The sequence below is a fragment of the Schistocerca gregaria genome, chromosome 4 (assembly GCF_023897955.1).
Source record: "Schistocerca gregaria isolate iqSchGreg1 chromosome 4, iqSchGreg1.2, whole genome shotgun sequence".
In the NCBI taxonomy this organism is placed as follows: Eukaryota; Metazoa; Arthropoda; class Insecta; order Orthoptera; family Acrididae; genus Schistocerca; species Schistocerca gregaria.
This window is the reverse complement of record NC_064923.1, coordinates 340738103-340754131: the sequence shown is the minus strand read 5'-3', so window position 1 is coordinate 340754131 and position 16029 is coordinate 340738103. Positions and strand designations below refer to the sequence as shown.

Sequence of the window (16029 nt, the reverse complement as noted above, 5' to 3'; positions counted from 1 at the left end):
TGTGGTTGGCATCTACCAACTATATTCTGGAGCTACCCTGATCAGACCTTAGTACATACCTTTCAATAGCTGTACCACTAAATGGACTTATTTCTGCTGCCATAGACTAACCGTTTTGTGACCACTCTCCACACTTCTACTCCACACGTGCTATCTGGGGCAAACTAAGCAGAAATGGCTTGCTCTTGGCGTTACTTGGATGTAATTCCCAGCCTAAAACAATGACTCGTAGTACCTACAATTTCAGTTTGCAAATGACTTTAATACTAATGCAATGTTGTTCTCTAAACCGTTCTCAGCCACTAACAGAAATATCTGTACTTATATTATACCGCCTACAGTTTAATCTCATCTCTCTGTTGCCTTTGTAATTTTCTAAGTGTCATCCAAGGAAAATGACTGATTCTAGATGTCAAATAGATAGTTTTTACTAAGTTGATTCTTGGAAACAACCATCCACTGTTAATAATGGTATTTATTTTCGCAAATTGTGCTCTTTCCTGTTTCAGATAGACAGGTCCATTTTCACATGGTTGCTCAAGTTTGTATTACATTTCGTGTTATTTGTATTATTTGCTGGCTGTTTTTTCCCAACGATTCTTGCGAACAGTAACAAATGTAATACAAATACGAGCAGTCGTATCAAGATGAACCTGTCTGTTGTAAACTGTTAACGTCCGTATTTGTGTAAATAAATAGCAGTGTTAGTAGTGGCTGGTTGCAGTATCCTTCCTTGCACGAATCAGCTTGTGATCATAGTCGTCGTTGACTGTATGATATATTTATTATTACGACTGAAATTCCGTCCATTTTCAAGTTACTCTGCAAAAGTTACCTACACACAAAGAAACATAAAAATGAAGCACAGGGTGCATATACATAACTAAACAAACATTTAATTATGATAGTAGCGTAATTATAAAATTTGTTGGAAGAAACCTGTTGGTCAAAGCGCCATTAATACTAAGACAGCATGTTTTATTTGTGATAATACAAGTACAGAAATAACCTCTTAAGTTTTTAACTGATAGAACAGTAGTCAACAACAAACACTTCTCATATCTTTTAAATTCAGGGGCTCGAGGGGCACAAAGTACCATATGGCATCTAGAAACGCATGTGAAAGTCGTGGTCAATGGTTTGGCACCTAGATCAAGTTTATGATATGCAACAGAGTTTCAAGAACACAGTGGAACTGAAAATTCGTTTTGTGAAAAATAGCACTTAGAGCATCTTCCATTCCCTTTCTCCCAATTTAAAAATTCATAGGAGTTCAGGTCAAAGACTGTACAAATACAAGTGGGAAACCGCATCCCCCTCCTATGATCGTTGGAATGGCGCCGTAAAAGGAAGCCAGACCTACAGTCTCTTGCAAACTTCCTGAAGCAGACTTGTGATTATTGTGCCATTATAAGATCAAAACTTAGAAGTTGGGAAACAATGTTCAGCTGGCCGTCAACTGTCAATCTGGGCAACCACAGGTATGGATTTTATTCATTGTCATTGAACGTTGTTTTCACCTGATTTTGGTAGTAGTATTAGCGGTAGCAAGAGTATATATTAATCGTAGAATCGGATTTATTTTACGTAAAGGGAATTTATAATTGTAGATATTAAATACGATATCTTACATGATATTAGGTACTAGATAACGGAGTAGTCTAAATAAATCAAAGAATAAATGTTCGCACATTATGTATACAGAGAGGTACGTGAGTAGAAACCTGACACAAAATTCAGGAAGACCTGCAGAATGCCAGCACTTGCTGTAAAGGCAGGCGGCTGCCCCTCAACATGATCTAATTCAGTCCAGATAAAAATGTAAGACTGCCCACACGATCGGCGATCAGTCACTGGAACCCGTCAATGTGCCTAGGTGTACCGTCCAATGCGACTGGAAGTGGAACGACCCCATAAACATACCGAGGGTAAAACAGATCACAGAAGGAATTTTGGGAAGTCCTCTTTGGAAACTAATGATTGACACAAACTCGAGGCACCTAGATCTACGCATACAAGAAACGCAACAGTGAATCAGTTGAGAAATAACATGAAAAATAAAAACCAAATTAGAAAAAAAAACAGTAGAACAACGGAAACTGCTAGAAAATTGACTGTAAAAAAAGGAATTTAACAGTAAATCTTACAGCAAGATAATCGAAATAAATCAAATTATGGTATTTTATTGCTCCAAATAGATCATTCCATCAGACCCGCCTCATGCGTATTTTAACGCTTTAGTAACGAAACTACATCATCACTTACGAGCATCGCACTATCCTTCCCGTGTCTTTGTCTTGTTTCTACCGCCTCGATGAAAAGAACAAAATTCTTTTTGTATTCGCGCTTTAGAAGTGCCCTAATTACCCGCAGCACTGTCATTAAACGCTCTAACAAAGCGTAAAGGAGAAGGTTATTTCTGGAACGCAATGTTCATATAGTTTCATCAGTTTCCAGCAAGCGGAAAATGAAAAGCGAGCAGCGTCAGTCCTCGCAGCCTTTACTTTTCGTCATTCTCAGGGAGCGACGCTACCTACGCTTGTTATCTATTAGTAACCTCAGACACTTTCCGCCATATGATTCAACTACGCAGCAATAATACAAGTACCATGTAATGTAGTAAATTAAATTAATTATTCGTCTGTGAAAGGTTTCTCTTTGAGTTGAATCAAACTTCAGCTTGCTTTCATTTTTCCATAAAGTTCTGCATCGGCAGAGACAAAGTGCAAGCTGTCCCTAGATTCAACACGGAAGAGGACAAACTCCGCAAAATCGATTAATTACTCTAAATTAACTTCCCTCTATCTGATACGATCACAGGGAGCTACAAAAAATCAGACATTGATAAAAACACGAGATTAATTGAAAGCCATTAAACAATGGGCTAAATTTAAAAATCAGATGAATAAACTGAAATATGTTGGACGATACGCCACAAAATTGTAGCCTAAAGGAATAAAAACTTTTTAATCCAGAAGAAATGATCTGTCGTGAATGTGTAAATCCAGAGACGATTTTTTGGATCACCGTTCGCTTCTTTTGTGTTTATACCTTGCCTTTCCGGTTTTGTTACAATAATTGCTTTCGTAGTTAATGTTGCAGCATGCCAACCTAACTACAGATTTAGAGAGCCTTAACACTTCTCCATCACACTGAGAATCATTTGGTTCGTTTATTGCAAAATTTACTCAGCGGACATATACACTCCTGGAAATTGAAATAAGAACACCGTGAATTCATTGTCCCAGGAAGGGTAAACTTTATTGACACATTCCTGGGGTCAGATACATCACATGATCACACTGACAGAACCACAGGCACATAGACACAGGCAACAGAGCATGCACAATGTCGGCACTAGTACAGTGTATATCCACCTTTCGCAGCAATGCAGGCTGCTATTATCCCATGGAGATGATCGTAGAGATGCTGGATGTAGTCCTGTGGAACGGCTTGCCATGCCATTTCCACCTGGCGCCTCAGTTGGACCAGCGTTCGTGCTGGACGTGCAGACCGCGTGAGACGACGCTTCATCCAGTCCCAAACATGCTCAATGGGGGACAGATCCGGAGATCTTGCTGGCCAGGGTAGTTGACTTACACCTTCTAGAGCACGTTGGGTGGCACGGGATACATGCGGACGTGCATTGTCCTGTTGGAACAGCAAGTTCCCTTGCCGGTCTAGGAATGGTAGAACGATGGGTTCGATGACGGTTTGGATGTACCGTGCACTATTCAGTGTCCCCTCGACGATCACCAGAGGTGTACGGCCAGTGTAGGAGATCGCTCCCCACACCATGATGCCGGGTGTTGGCCCTGTGTGCCTCGGTCGTATGCAGTCCTGATTGTGGCGCTCACCTGCACGGCGCCAAACACGCATACGACCATCATTGGCACCAAGGCAGAAGCGACTCTCATCGCTGAAGACGACACGTCTCCATTCGTCCCTCCATTCACGCCTGTCGCGACACCACTGGAGGCGGGCTGCGCGATGTTGGGGCGTGAGCGGAAGACGGCCTAACGGTGTGCGGGACCGTAGCCCAGCTTCATGGAGACGGTTGCGAATGGTCCTCGCCGATACCCCAGGAGCAACAGTGTCCCTAATTTGCTGGCAAGTGGCGGTGCGGTCCCCTACGGCACTGCGTAGGATCCTACGGTCTTGGCGTGCATCCGTGCGTCGCTGCGGTCCGGTCCCAGGTCGACGGGCACTTGCACCTTCCGCCGACCACTGGCGACAACATCGATGTACTGTGGAGACCTCACGCCCCACGTGTTGAGCAATTCGGCGCTACGTCCACCCGGTCTCCCGCATGCCCACTATACGCCCTCGCTCAAAGTCCGTCAACTGCACATACGGTTCACGTCCACGCTGTCGCGGCATGCTACCAGTGTTAAAGACAGCGATGGAGCTCCGTATGCCACGGCAAACTGGCTGACACTGCGGCGGCGGTGCACAAATGCTGCGCAGCTAGCGCCATTCGACGGCCAACACCGCGGTTCCTGGTGTGTCCGCTGTGCCGTGCGTGTAATCATTGCTTGTACAGCCCTCTCGCAGTGTCCGGAGCAAGTATGGTGGGTCTGACACACCGGTGTCAATGTGTTCTTTTTTCCATTTCCAGGAGTGTATGTATGTATCGCAAAGCATTAATTGAGTGTTATTATCTATCAGATAATTAATTTTATTAGAGCATGTTAAAAAAATAATGCCTTCTATTTTTATCATTCTGGTCTCAGTATGTTGAGGTGTTCCACGACATGCATATTACTCGGTCGGCTTCTCCGCTTCACACTCCCAAGCTGCAGTGCTCTCCCGCTAGAGGCGTCCGAATTGTAGAGTGTATAACGTAACGACGTCGGTGAGAGAGAAACAGCCCAGAAGACAGAAAACACGAACTCGGCTAGTTCGCCCGCACGTGGAGCGCCCTCTCGTTCAGCATGACGATGCCGGACCACACACGAACGCTGCCACATCTGCAACAATCCGATGCCTTGCATTTATTGTCATCGATCATCATCCATACAGTCCTGAACTGACCCCTCCAGATTTTCATCTCTTTGCAAAACCTAAAGAACACCTCTGAGGCCCTCCCTTTGAGCCCCCAAAAAATCAAAAGTGTGTGAAATCTTATGGGACTTCACTGCTAACGTCATTAGTCCCTAAGCTTACACACTATTTAACCTAAATTATCCTAAGGACAAACATACGCACACCCATCCATGCCTGAGGGAGGCCTCGAACCTCCGCCAGGACCAGCCGCACAATCCATGACTGCAGCGCCTCAGACCGCTCGGGTAATCCTGCGCTGCGTTGAGCCTCCCGCAACAAAATCAAACATTGTATTGTGACGGTATCGACAAATTGGTCTCTTGTTGGCTGAAAAGTGTTGGTCCTCAGGGTGTCTATGTTGAGAAGTAAGTATCAAGACGTGAAGAATAAAGATGTAGATGTTAATAAAGCTTGTTTCGTTATAAAAGCTTCAATAGTTTTCACATAAAAATGGGAGACATTACATATCAGCAAGCTCTCGTGTATACACACATCAAGAAGAGGTTTGCATCACGTCGGTTCCGAGAGTCCCGGAACCTGTATCGAAAATTGGAATAGAGATAAACATAAACATCATTTCCTCAAGAGAACCACACATTTCATGTTGTACCACCATAAAGCGAGACCTACACAGGGGGCGTTCCAGATTGCTAATACCCAGTAGCACGTCCTCTTTTCTCTGATGCAATGTCTGTTTCCGTCGTGGCATACTATCCAGAAGTTCATCAAGGCAGTTCATCAAGGCACTATTGGTCCAGATTGCCCTACTCCTCAACGGCGATTCAGCGTTGATCCTCAGATTGGTTGGGAGGTCACGTCGTTCATAAACAGCCCTTTTCAAACTATCCCAGGTATGTTGGATAGGGTTCATGTCTGGAGAAAATGTTTGCCACTCTAGTCGAGCGATGTCATTATCCTGAAAGAAGTCAATCACAAGACGTGCACGATGCGGGCGCGCATTGTCGTCTATAAAGACGAATGCCTCGCCAGTATGATGCCGATATGGTTGCACTATCGGTCGGAGGATGGCATTCATGTATCGTACAGCTGTTACGGTGCCTTCCATGACCACCAGCCGCGTACGTCGGCCCCACATGATGCCACTCGAAAATAGCAGGGAGCGTTCACCTTGCTGCACTCGCTGTACATTGTGTCTAAGGCGTTGAGCCTGACTGGGTTGCCTCCGAAGACCTCTCCAACGATTGTCTGGTTGAAGGATTGTGCGACACTCATCGGTGAAGAGAACGTGATGCCAATCCAAAGCGGTCTAGTCGGCATGTTGTTGAGCCCATCTGTACCGCACTGCACGGTGTCGTGGTTGCGAAAATGGACCTCACCATAAATGTCGGGAGTGAAGTTGCACATCATGCAGCCTGTTACGCACAGCTTGAGTCGTAACACGACGTCCTGTGACTGCACGAAAAGCATTATTCACCATGGTGGCGATGCTGTCAGGGTTCCTCCGAGCTATGGGGTATCGTCTCAGTTGTGCGACTGGATTCGTGATTTCCTGTCAGGAAGGTCGCAGTTCGTAGTAATAGACGGCAAATCATCGAGTAAAACTGAAGTGATATCAGGTGTTCCCCAGGGAAGCGTCCTGGGACCTCTACTGTTCCTGATCTATATAAATGACCTGGGTGACAATCTGAGCAGTTCTCTTAGACTGTTCGCAGATGATGCTGTAATTTACCGTCTAGTAAGGTCATCCGAAGACCAGTATCAGCTGCAAAGCGATTTAGAAAAGATTGCTGTATGGTGTGTCAGGTGGCAGTTGACGCTAAATAACGAAAAGTGTGAGATGATCCACATGAGTTCCAAAAGAAATCTGTTGGAATTCGATTACTCGATAAATAGTACAATTCTCAAGGCTGTCAATTCAACAAGTACCTGGGTGTTAAAATTACGAACAACTTCAGCTGGAAGGACCACATAGATAATATTGTCGGGAAGGCGAGCCAAAGGTTGCGTTTCATAGGCAGGACACTTAGAAGATGCAACAAGTCCACTAAAGAGACAGCTTACACTACACTCGTTCGTCCTCTGTTAGAATATTGCTGCGCGGTGTGGGATCCTTACCAGGTGTGATTGACGGAGGACATCGAAAGGGTGCAAAAAAGGGCAGCTCGTTTTGTATTATCACGTTATAGAGGTGGCAGATATGATACACGAGTTGGGATGGAAGTCATTACAGCATAGACGTTTTTCGTCGCGGTGAGACCTTTTTACGAAATTTCAGTCACCAACTTTCTCTTCCGAATGCGAAAATATTTTGTTGAGCCCAACCTACATAGGTAGGAATGATCATCAAAATAAAATAAGAGAAATCAGAGCTCGAACAGAAAGGTTTAGGTGTTCGTTTTTCCCGCTCGCTGTTCGGGAGTGGAATAGTAGAGAGATAGTATGATTGTGGTTCGATGAACCCTCTGCCAAGCACTTAAATGTGAATTGTAGAGTAGTCATGTAGATGTAGATGTAGGCAGCGGTCATCTACTGCAGTAGTAGCCCTTGGGCAGCCTGAGCGAGGCATGTAATCGACAGTTCGTGTCTCTCTGTATCTCCTCTATGTCCGAACAACATTGGTTTGGTTCACTCCGCGACGACTGAACGCTTCTCTTGTTGAGAGTACAAAGTAACAGTGCGGACGCGATCGAATCGCGGTATCTACCGTCTACGCGTGGTTCAACTACAGGCAACACAAGCGGTTGACCCCCTTCCTGGTGGAATGACTGGAACTGATGTGCTTTCGGATCCCCTCCGTCTAATAGGCGCTGCTCATGAATGGTTGTTTACATCTTTGAGCGGTATTAGTGATGTCTCTGAACAGTCAAAGGGAATGTGTCTGTGATACAATATCCACAGTCAACTTATATCTTCAGGAGTTCTGGGAACCGGGATGATGCAATTTTTATTTTTATTTTTTTTTTTGATGCGTCTAATACTTGTATCGGATGGGTCATTAATTTATAGGGATATCGTTGGAATTTAGTACGTATTATAAATTTTCATGTCACAAATGAAAGAGGTGGCGCACTTTTATAAATGCTGTTAGGAAATTTAGATCTGGGACCACCGTTTATTTCTACCACCCCCACGTATTTATCTACTAAACAACGTATCAATGAACCTGCGCAACGAATGAGAGCTACAACTTATGGGAAACGTATGAGGTTGAGTTAATACAATAAATTACAGACACTACGAAAATAAAAGTTTTGGCGATTCAATAATATTCAGCCTGTTTACTCATTCTGGTAGTCTTCACCTGTTACTATCGAGAAACAATGTCTTTCCTTAAAATACTCCAAAATTACCTGTTCAGATATCTAATTTCTTTAAGATGTTATTGCATTATTTCCTTCTGTGACTGAATGTATTGTTTCGAACCCACTTTTTGTGTGAAAATATAGACCTAGGTCCAGAGTAGGGTGTGGATTTGGTTATGGAAGAATTATATCTGTTGGAAATGACAAGCGTAGAAGACAGCTTTGGTGACTTACTCCTATGGTACTATAAAAATCCTTTTCTCACCGATTACCAAAATATCTCGCTGAGCAATAGGCCTTCACAGAATATGTATTGTATTTCTTTTGCTAAAAATACTCTTTAGTGCCAGTAATCATGTCAAAAATCTGTTGTTAATTTTACTCAGGGATGTGATTACGTTTTTTCTCCAGCGGAAATGGAGGCACAGTGGGAGCTGACAATGTCACTGGAACAGTGATGGCGGGAGCAGTCCAGTTCTCCAACTGTCATATTTCAAGTACTTTAATCAGGCTGCAAGATGCGTACAGAGATATTTTTTCTTGCTAAATGCGCGAATGAAATTGAGCAGAAGAACGTTAATATTGGTAAGATGTATCCTACATCACGCACAAGTCACTGAAGCTAGTGGAGGATATACTGCGGGAAAAAAGAAACTGCAACTCCCTCATGAACTGTGTTCAGCAGCACAGTGGTATAATGTGTGCTCACTGGGTTGTAGAGTTAGCGACCCTTTGTCAGTGTCATTGGTGATCAGATGGCGCTCAGGAGGCCTGTCTGTTCGCCATATGTTTCGATCCTGCTGGCTTTAGATGTCAAAAGTGTTAGCAACATTCGTACTAGGGAAGAACCATGCACGGCGGGCGAGAGAATATGTTCAGCCATTTGAATGGAGTCACATTGTTGGCCTGCGGGAAGCTTCATGGACATATGGACGGATTCCCGCAAATGTTGAGCATTTGTTGCTGATTTCAGGAGTTATATGTGGAACATTCCCCATGCCCCCTCTCGTAGACCATGTTGTGGACGTCTGCATAGTATCGACACACGGCAAGATCTACGCATTGTATGAACAGGGGTAGCTAGGCGAACAGCATTCTGGAAAGAAATCCGGGCACATGTACCCCCTGAAGTTAAAATCTTCTGGGTTATTAGGCCTGCTGTTCTAGCAGTAGTGGACATCATAAGATCCTGAGGAAGATCCAAGCAGAGGGGTCAAAACGTCGATCATTTTAGTAGAAATATCACGCGGCCTAATAACCTAGAAGATTTTAACTTCAATGACAACGGCCACGAAAGCCTGCAGAATTACATCTACCACCTGCTGTGTCATCAAAGACTACTGGAAACTGTCTGCTTGCGACAGATCTAAGATCACGTTTGCCGCTTGCCAGACTACCACTGACACCAAGACACACCTGAGTACGGCTGCTCTGTTGTAGGTGTTGTGGAAGCCTGGTTAGTGTGACGGCACTCTGTTGTCTTCAGTGACGAGAGTAGGGTGTATCTGTATGCGAGTGATGCGGCATAGACCTGGATAGGGGCCTCTATTCAGGAGTCCATTTGCCCTCTGCGCACAGATCCCAGCGGGGTTTCATAAGGCTGAGGAGCTATCAGTTACAACTCGCAGACACATTTGGTGGTTCTGCAGAGTAAAGTAACCAGTGTCCTCTCCTTGCCTCACACTGACGTGCTTGTGTATGTACCATTTCAGCGATTTACTGTTATAGTAGGATAATGCACATGACTATTGACAAGCGTCTTCTTCGTTGTGTGTGAAATCAAGTCTGGTCAGCAATAATACCAAATCTCTCGTCAAATGAACACTTGTGATACATCCGCAACTTACTTGTTTCCTAGAGCCTGCAGGAACCATTGCCTAATTGCAACAAAGGGTGCAGCAAGCTTAAGATAGTCTACTGCAGGATGCCTTTCAGCAACTGTATGACCGTCTGCAGGCGAGAATACACTCCAACTTCGATGCCAGAGTAGGGGTACTCTCTGTATTAATACGGCTGTTTGGGCATCCATTACTGTCACATGGCTATTGGTAAAAAGCAAAACACTACCCGGTTTGAGGACATACGTCCCGTCTTCAGGCGCATATCAAAATGTGAGAACACAAAGGATGGATTACTAGAGCTGAAGTAAGTTGAAACAGGGTGCACTATTTTGACTTATTTTAATTCTAGACACTACGAACAACGTGACCACGGCATTTTTCTGTATGAATGTTATTACTGACTCTCTTAAATAAAGTGATAAATATAACCTTCTGAAGGAGGACACTAAGTGCCCGAAATCGACAAAGAATTAAATTTCGTTTATACAACTGGTTGTCATATTGTAACAAATAAGCTCTCGGTCACAAATATTAAGTCAAAATATACCTGATTACGACGCTATTATGAGCGTCGTCTTCAGAATTAGACTAACTGTACTAAAACATTAGGTATATAGTTCATTAATAAAATTGAAGTTTGTACTGACTCGAAAAGATACAGTACTTACAAGTCACAAATTAAAAAAGATCTAAGCCAGAAAGGCGACGTCATGAACACTTGTGAGATGGCGAGCCGCTAAGGGCTGCTCGTACTGTTATTTCGCTATATGCAACTATTCTTAAGGTGGCAGGGGTAAAATATAGGGAGCGAAAGGCTATTTACAATTTGTACAGAAACCAGATGGCAGTTATAAGAGTCGAGGGACATGAAAGGGAAGCAGTGGTAGGGAAGGGAGTATGACAGGGTTGTAGCCTCTCCCCGATGTTATTCAATCTGTATATTGAGCAAGCAGTAAAGGAAACAAAAGAAAAGTTCGGAGTAGGTATTAAAATCCATGGAGAAGAAATAAAAACTTTGAGGTTCGCCGATGACATTTTAATTCTGTCAGAGGCAGCAAAGGACTTGGAAGAGCAGTTGAATGGAATGGACAGTGTCTTGAAAGGAGGATATAAGATGAACATCAACAAAAGCAAAACGGGGATAATGGAATGTAGTCGAATTAAGTCGGGTGATGCTGAGGGAATTAGAATAGGAAATGAGACACTTAAAGTAGTAAAGGAGTTTTGCTATTTGGGGAGCAAAATAACTGATGATGGTCGAAGTAGAGAGGATATAAAATGTAGACTGGCAATGGCAAGGAAAGCGTTTCTGAAGAAGAGAAATTTGTTAACATCGAGTATAGATTTAAGTGTCAGGAAGTCGTTTCTGAAAGTATTTGTATGGAGTGTAGCCATGTATGGAAGTGAAACATGGTTGATAAATAGTTTGGAGAAGAAGAGAATAGAAGCTTTCGAAATGTGGTGCTGCAGAAGAATGCTGAAGATTAGATGGGTAGATCACATAACTGATGAGGAAGTATTGAATAGGATTGGGGAGAAGAGAAGTTTGTGGCACAACTTGGCCAGAAGAAGGTATCGGTTGGTAGGACACGTTCTGAGGCATCAAGGGATCACCAATTTAGTGTTGGAGGGCAGTGTGGAGGGTAAAAATCGTAGAGGGAGACCACGAGATGAAAGCACTAAGCAGATTCAGTAGGATGTAGGTTGCAGTGGGTACTGGGAGATGAAGAAGCTTGCACAGGATAGAGTAGCATGGAGAGCTGCATCAAACCAGTCTCAGGACTGAAGACCACAACAACAACATGCAACTATAGTTGCTGAGGGTGGATAAACTACTCATACAGAATTGAACCTTAGTTATGTGTCCTTTGCGGACAATTCAATATGCACCTGAATATTGGACATATTATAAATTATGTGTCCCATTCGAAGTCAGATATGGAAGATGGAGAGATTGAATTACTGTCTCCGACCGTCCTTCCTACTAATCTGACGTCTTCTATAGCTGTGCCCCCAGCACGGAAGAACCTCGTCGGTCGTGGGATCTTCGCCGGCCGAGGTGGCCGAGCGGTTCTAGCAGCTTCAGTCTGGAACCACACGACTGTTACAGTAGCAGGTTCGAATCCTGCCGCGGGCATGGATCGGTGTGATTTCCTAAGGTTACTTAGGTTTAAGTAGTTCTAAGTTCTAGGGGACTGATGATCTCAGATGTTAAGTCTCATACTGCTCAGAGCCATTTGAACCATTCGTGGGATCTTCATCGGCGGAGGCTGCTACGCTGTCAGTTCGAACCTGCGACCGCGCTCTTTGCGGGAGGTCCCTTGTCCAGGTTAGTCTCTGTATCTACAGAGGGCAAGATCTGCAGGAGTGACAATGATGGTAAGCAACACTTCTCATTAATGTATACCGTTTGTTTATTCTTCAAATACCCACACATTTACACTGTCTTTTACAACATTCGACATAGCTTTCTTAATTGTATGGTAATTTTTCCATCCAACTTCCAAAATATGATACACATGTGCGGCTCACCAGTACACAAGAGACGGAGTGAGTATTACATATTCATAACTAAATTACGCCCGATATAGAGTACGAGTCTGGCTCTGGAGAACACCAGAAATAGAGTGACTTATTACTTACATCTAAGTAACGGACGATACTGAGATACGTGTCCATCCTCCAGAACGCCCGAGAGAGAGTGACTATCGCAGTCGAAGTACTTCGTCTCCCAGGGGCCCGACGGTGTCTGAAGCACTTCGGTTGCAATATCGATACACTTACGTTTCTCAAAACTAGTGAAGTTAACGCCAAAAAAATGTTCAAATGTGTGTGAAATCCTATGGGATTTAACTTCTATGGTCATCAGTCCCTAAGCTTACACACTACTTAGCCTAAATTATCCTAAGGACAAACTGTGGTGTCACCGCCAGACACCACACTTGCTAGGTGGTAGCCTTTAAATCGGCCGCGGTCCGGTAGTATACATCGGACCCGCGTGTCGCCACTATCGATGATTGCAGACCGAGCGCCGCCACACGGTAGGTCTAGAGAGACTTCCTAGCACTCACCCCAGTTGTACAGCCGATTTTGCTAACGATGTTTCACTGACTCCTACGCTCTCATTTGGCGAGACGATAGTTAGTATAGCCTTCAGCTACGTTATTTGCTACGACCTAGCAAGGATCCGTACTATTGATATTGTGAATCATGTACCATAAAAAGCGACGTTCTCCATGAATTGATTAAACTTAAGTATACCACCAGCTACGTCCGTTTTTCTCAATTCTAATTCCCTTGTCATGTTACAGACCTCACGCCAGCCTGCGTGAGCTGAGACTCGTGCCTTTCGGCATCCTTTAGCAATACAGGGTTGGCTCTCCTGCCAACCACAACATTGGCGACAAGGCAATACCGTGTTCTTATCTAAATTGTCCTGATTTACTTGTGTAATGGCTTCGCCACAATCTCCAGATGTACTGTCCGAATTTTGCCGCTTACAGAATCAGCAGACGCAGGCCTTACTGGATGCCCTTGGACAGCTCGTCCAAGGTCAACGTGCGATGCAAAACGATGCGGCAGCAGCCGCTTCACCGCTAACGCAGCCGCAACGCGCTGTTGCACCACCTTTTCGACCTTTTGATGCTGCACTGGAAAGCTGGACGGAGTGGTCGCGCCAATTTGGATTCCATCTCACCGCCTATAGAATTCAAGGTAACGAGCGGCAGCGTTATTTATTGTCTTCTGTCTGCGTGACCACGTACCGTGTGATAGTCAAATTATTTCCCCGACGCGACGTAGCAACTCTGTCCTACGAAGAAATTTTGTCTGCATTAGATGCATATTTCAAAGAATCAGTCAACGTAGTTGCCAAAGGGTATACCTTCTTTCGTACAAAACGTACGGCAGGTCAGACTAATCGGGAGTGGGTTGCAACCTTGCAAGGCCTTACTAGGGATTGTGCTTTTGAGTGTCAATGTGGAGTCCCTTGTTCAGATACTATGGTACGTGATGCAATTGCACAGAACGTTTCTGATGTTCGTATAAGGGAACAGATTTTGAAACTAGTCAATCCCTCCCTTCAACAAGTGATGGACATATTGGATCGGCAGGACACACTTGACTTTGCTCAGGAATCATTTGAAACTTCGCCAGCAGTGTGTCAGGTTCACCGGCCCGCCGGGCGAGCTGCACGGAGCAGTAAACAAACCTCGCGCCCGGCCGCACCGCTGCCGCCAGGCTCTCAGCCCCGTGTGCCGCGCAGGCAAGCTAATGCAGTGATAAAATCATGCCCGCGCTGTGCTACTAAACATTCGCGTGAGAATTGCCCATCACGCCAAGCTGTTTGCTTTTATTGTAATAAAAAAGGACATGTTCAGAGTTTCCAGAATGAAATTTTCACTCTGCAGCGGAGTGTGCGCTGATATGAAACTTCCTGGCAGATTAAAACTGTGTGCCCGACCGAGACTCGAACTCGGGACCTTTGCCTTTCGCGGGCAAGTGCTCTACCAACTGAGCTACCGAAGCACGACTCACGTCCGGTACTCACAGCTTTACTTCCGCCAGTATCCGTCTCCTACCTTCCAAACTTTACAGAAGCTCTTCTGCGAACCTTGCAGAACTAGCACTCCTGAAAGAAAGGATACTGTGGAGACATGGCTTAGCCACAGCCTGAGGGATGTTTCCAGAATGAAATTTTCACTCTGCAGCGGAGTGTGCGCTGATATGAAACTTCCTGGCAGATTAAAACTGTGTGCCCGACCGAGACTCGAACTCGGGACCTTTGCCTTTCGCGGGCAAGTGCTCTACCAACTGAGCTACCGAAGCACGACTCACGTCCGGTACTCACAGCTTTACTTCCGCCAGTATCCGTCTCCTACCTTCCAAACTTTACAGAAGCTCTTCTGCGAACCTTGCAGAACTAGCACTCCTGAAAGAAAGGATACTGTGGAGACATGGCTTAGCCACAGCCTGAGGGATGTTTCCAGAATGAAATTTTCACTCTGCAGCGGAGTGTGCGCTGATATGAAACTTCCTGGCAGATTAAAACTGTGTGCCCGACCGAGACTCGAACTCGGGACCTTTGCCTTTCGCGGGCAAGTGCTCTACCAACTGAGCTACCGAAGCACGACTCACGTCCGGTACTCACAGCTTTACTTCCGCCAGTATCCGTCTCCTACCTTCCAAACTTTACAGAAGCTCTTCTGCGAACCTTGCAGAACTAGCACTCCTGAAAGAAAGGATACTGTGGAGACATGGCTTAGCCACAGCCTGAGGGATGTTTCCAGAATGAAATTTTCACTCTGCAGCAGAGTGTGCGCTGATATGAAACTTCCTGGCAGATTAAAACTGTGTGCCCGACCGAGACTCGAACTCGGGACCTTTGCCTTTCGCGGGCAAGTGCTCTACCAACTGAGCTACCGAAGCACGACTCACGTCCGGTACTCACAGCTTTACTTCCGCCAGTATCCGTCTCCTACCTTCCAAACTTTACAGAAGCTCTTCTGCGAACCTTGACATGTTCAGAGTGTTTGCCAGAAAAAGCTCAGATCGGAAGCTCAAAACCGTTCCAGGCCCTTTGCTTCGCGCCGGAATCGGAATCGAACCATGGATACGCAGGCTCGCGAAGCTTCGCCCATGGAAACTCTTGTAGTTCATTCCACTCCGCCCAGTGCCACTCTAACAGTGACTGTCATCGTCCCAAAAATAGTGTGCGTCGACATCGCCGGAACTCCCGTCAAGTCGCAAGTGATTATGTACCAGTGTCAGTTCACGTTGCACGAGACAGTCGCTCTTGTCGTCAGCAGGACAATAAACTTTTTGTAGACTTGGACACTAACGGCAAAGTGATATCATTCCAGCTCGATACCGGAGCTGTA

At 45.0% G+C, this 16029-nt stretch overlaps 4 non-coding genes across 4 annotated transcripts; all 4 read right to left on the bottom strand.

Annotated features, from left to right (window-relative positions):
- Nucleotides 1-14603: 14603 nt before the first annotated feature.
- Nucleotides 14604-14678, bottom strand: Trnas-cga (transfer RNA serine (anticodon CGA)). Its single transcript has one exon. It is a non-coding gene; the product is annotated as a tRNA-Ser (tRNA).
- Nucleotides 14679-14903: 225 nt separating this feature from the next.
- Nucleotides 14904-14978, bottom strand: Trnas-cga (transfer RNA serine (anticodon CGA)). Its single transcript has one exon. It is a non-coding gene; the product is annotated as a tRNA-Ser (tRNA).
- Nucleotides 14979-15203: 225 nt separating this feature from the next.
- Nucleotides 15204-15278, bottom strand: Trnas-cga (transfer RNA serine (anticodon CGA)). The gene has a single exon. It is a non-coding gene; the product is annotated as a tRNA-Ser (tRNA).
- A 225-nt stretch (nt 15279-15503) lies between these two features.
- On the bottom strand, nt 15504-15578 carry Trnas-cga (transfer RNA serine (anticodon CGA)). Its single transcript has one exon. It is a non-coding gene; the product is annotated as a tRNA-Ser (tRNA).
- Nucleotides 15579-16029: the final 451 nt, after the last annotated feature.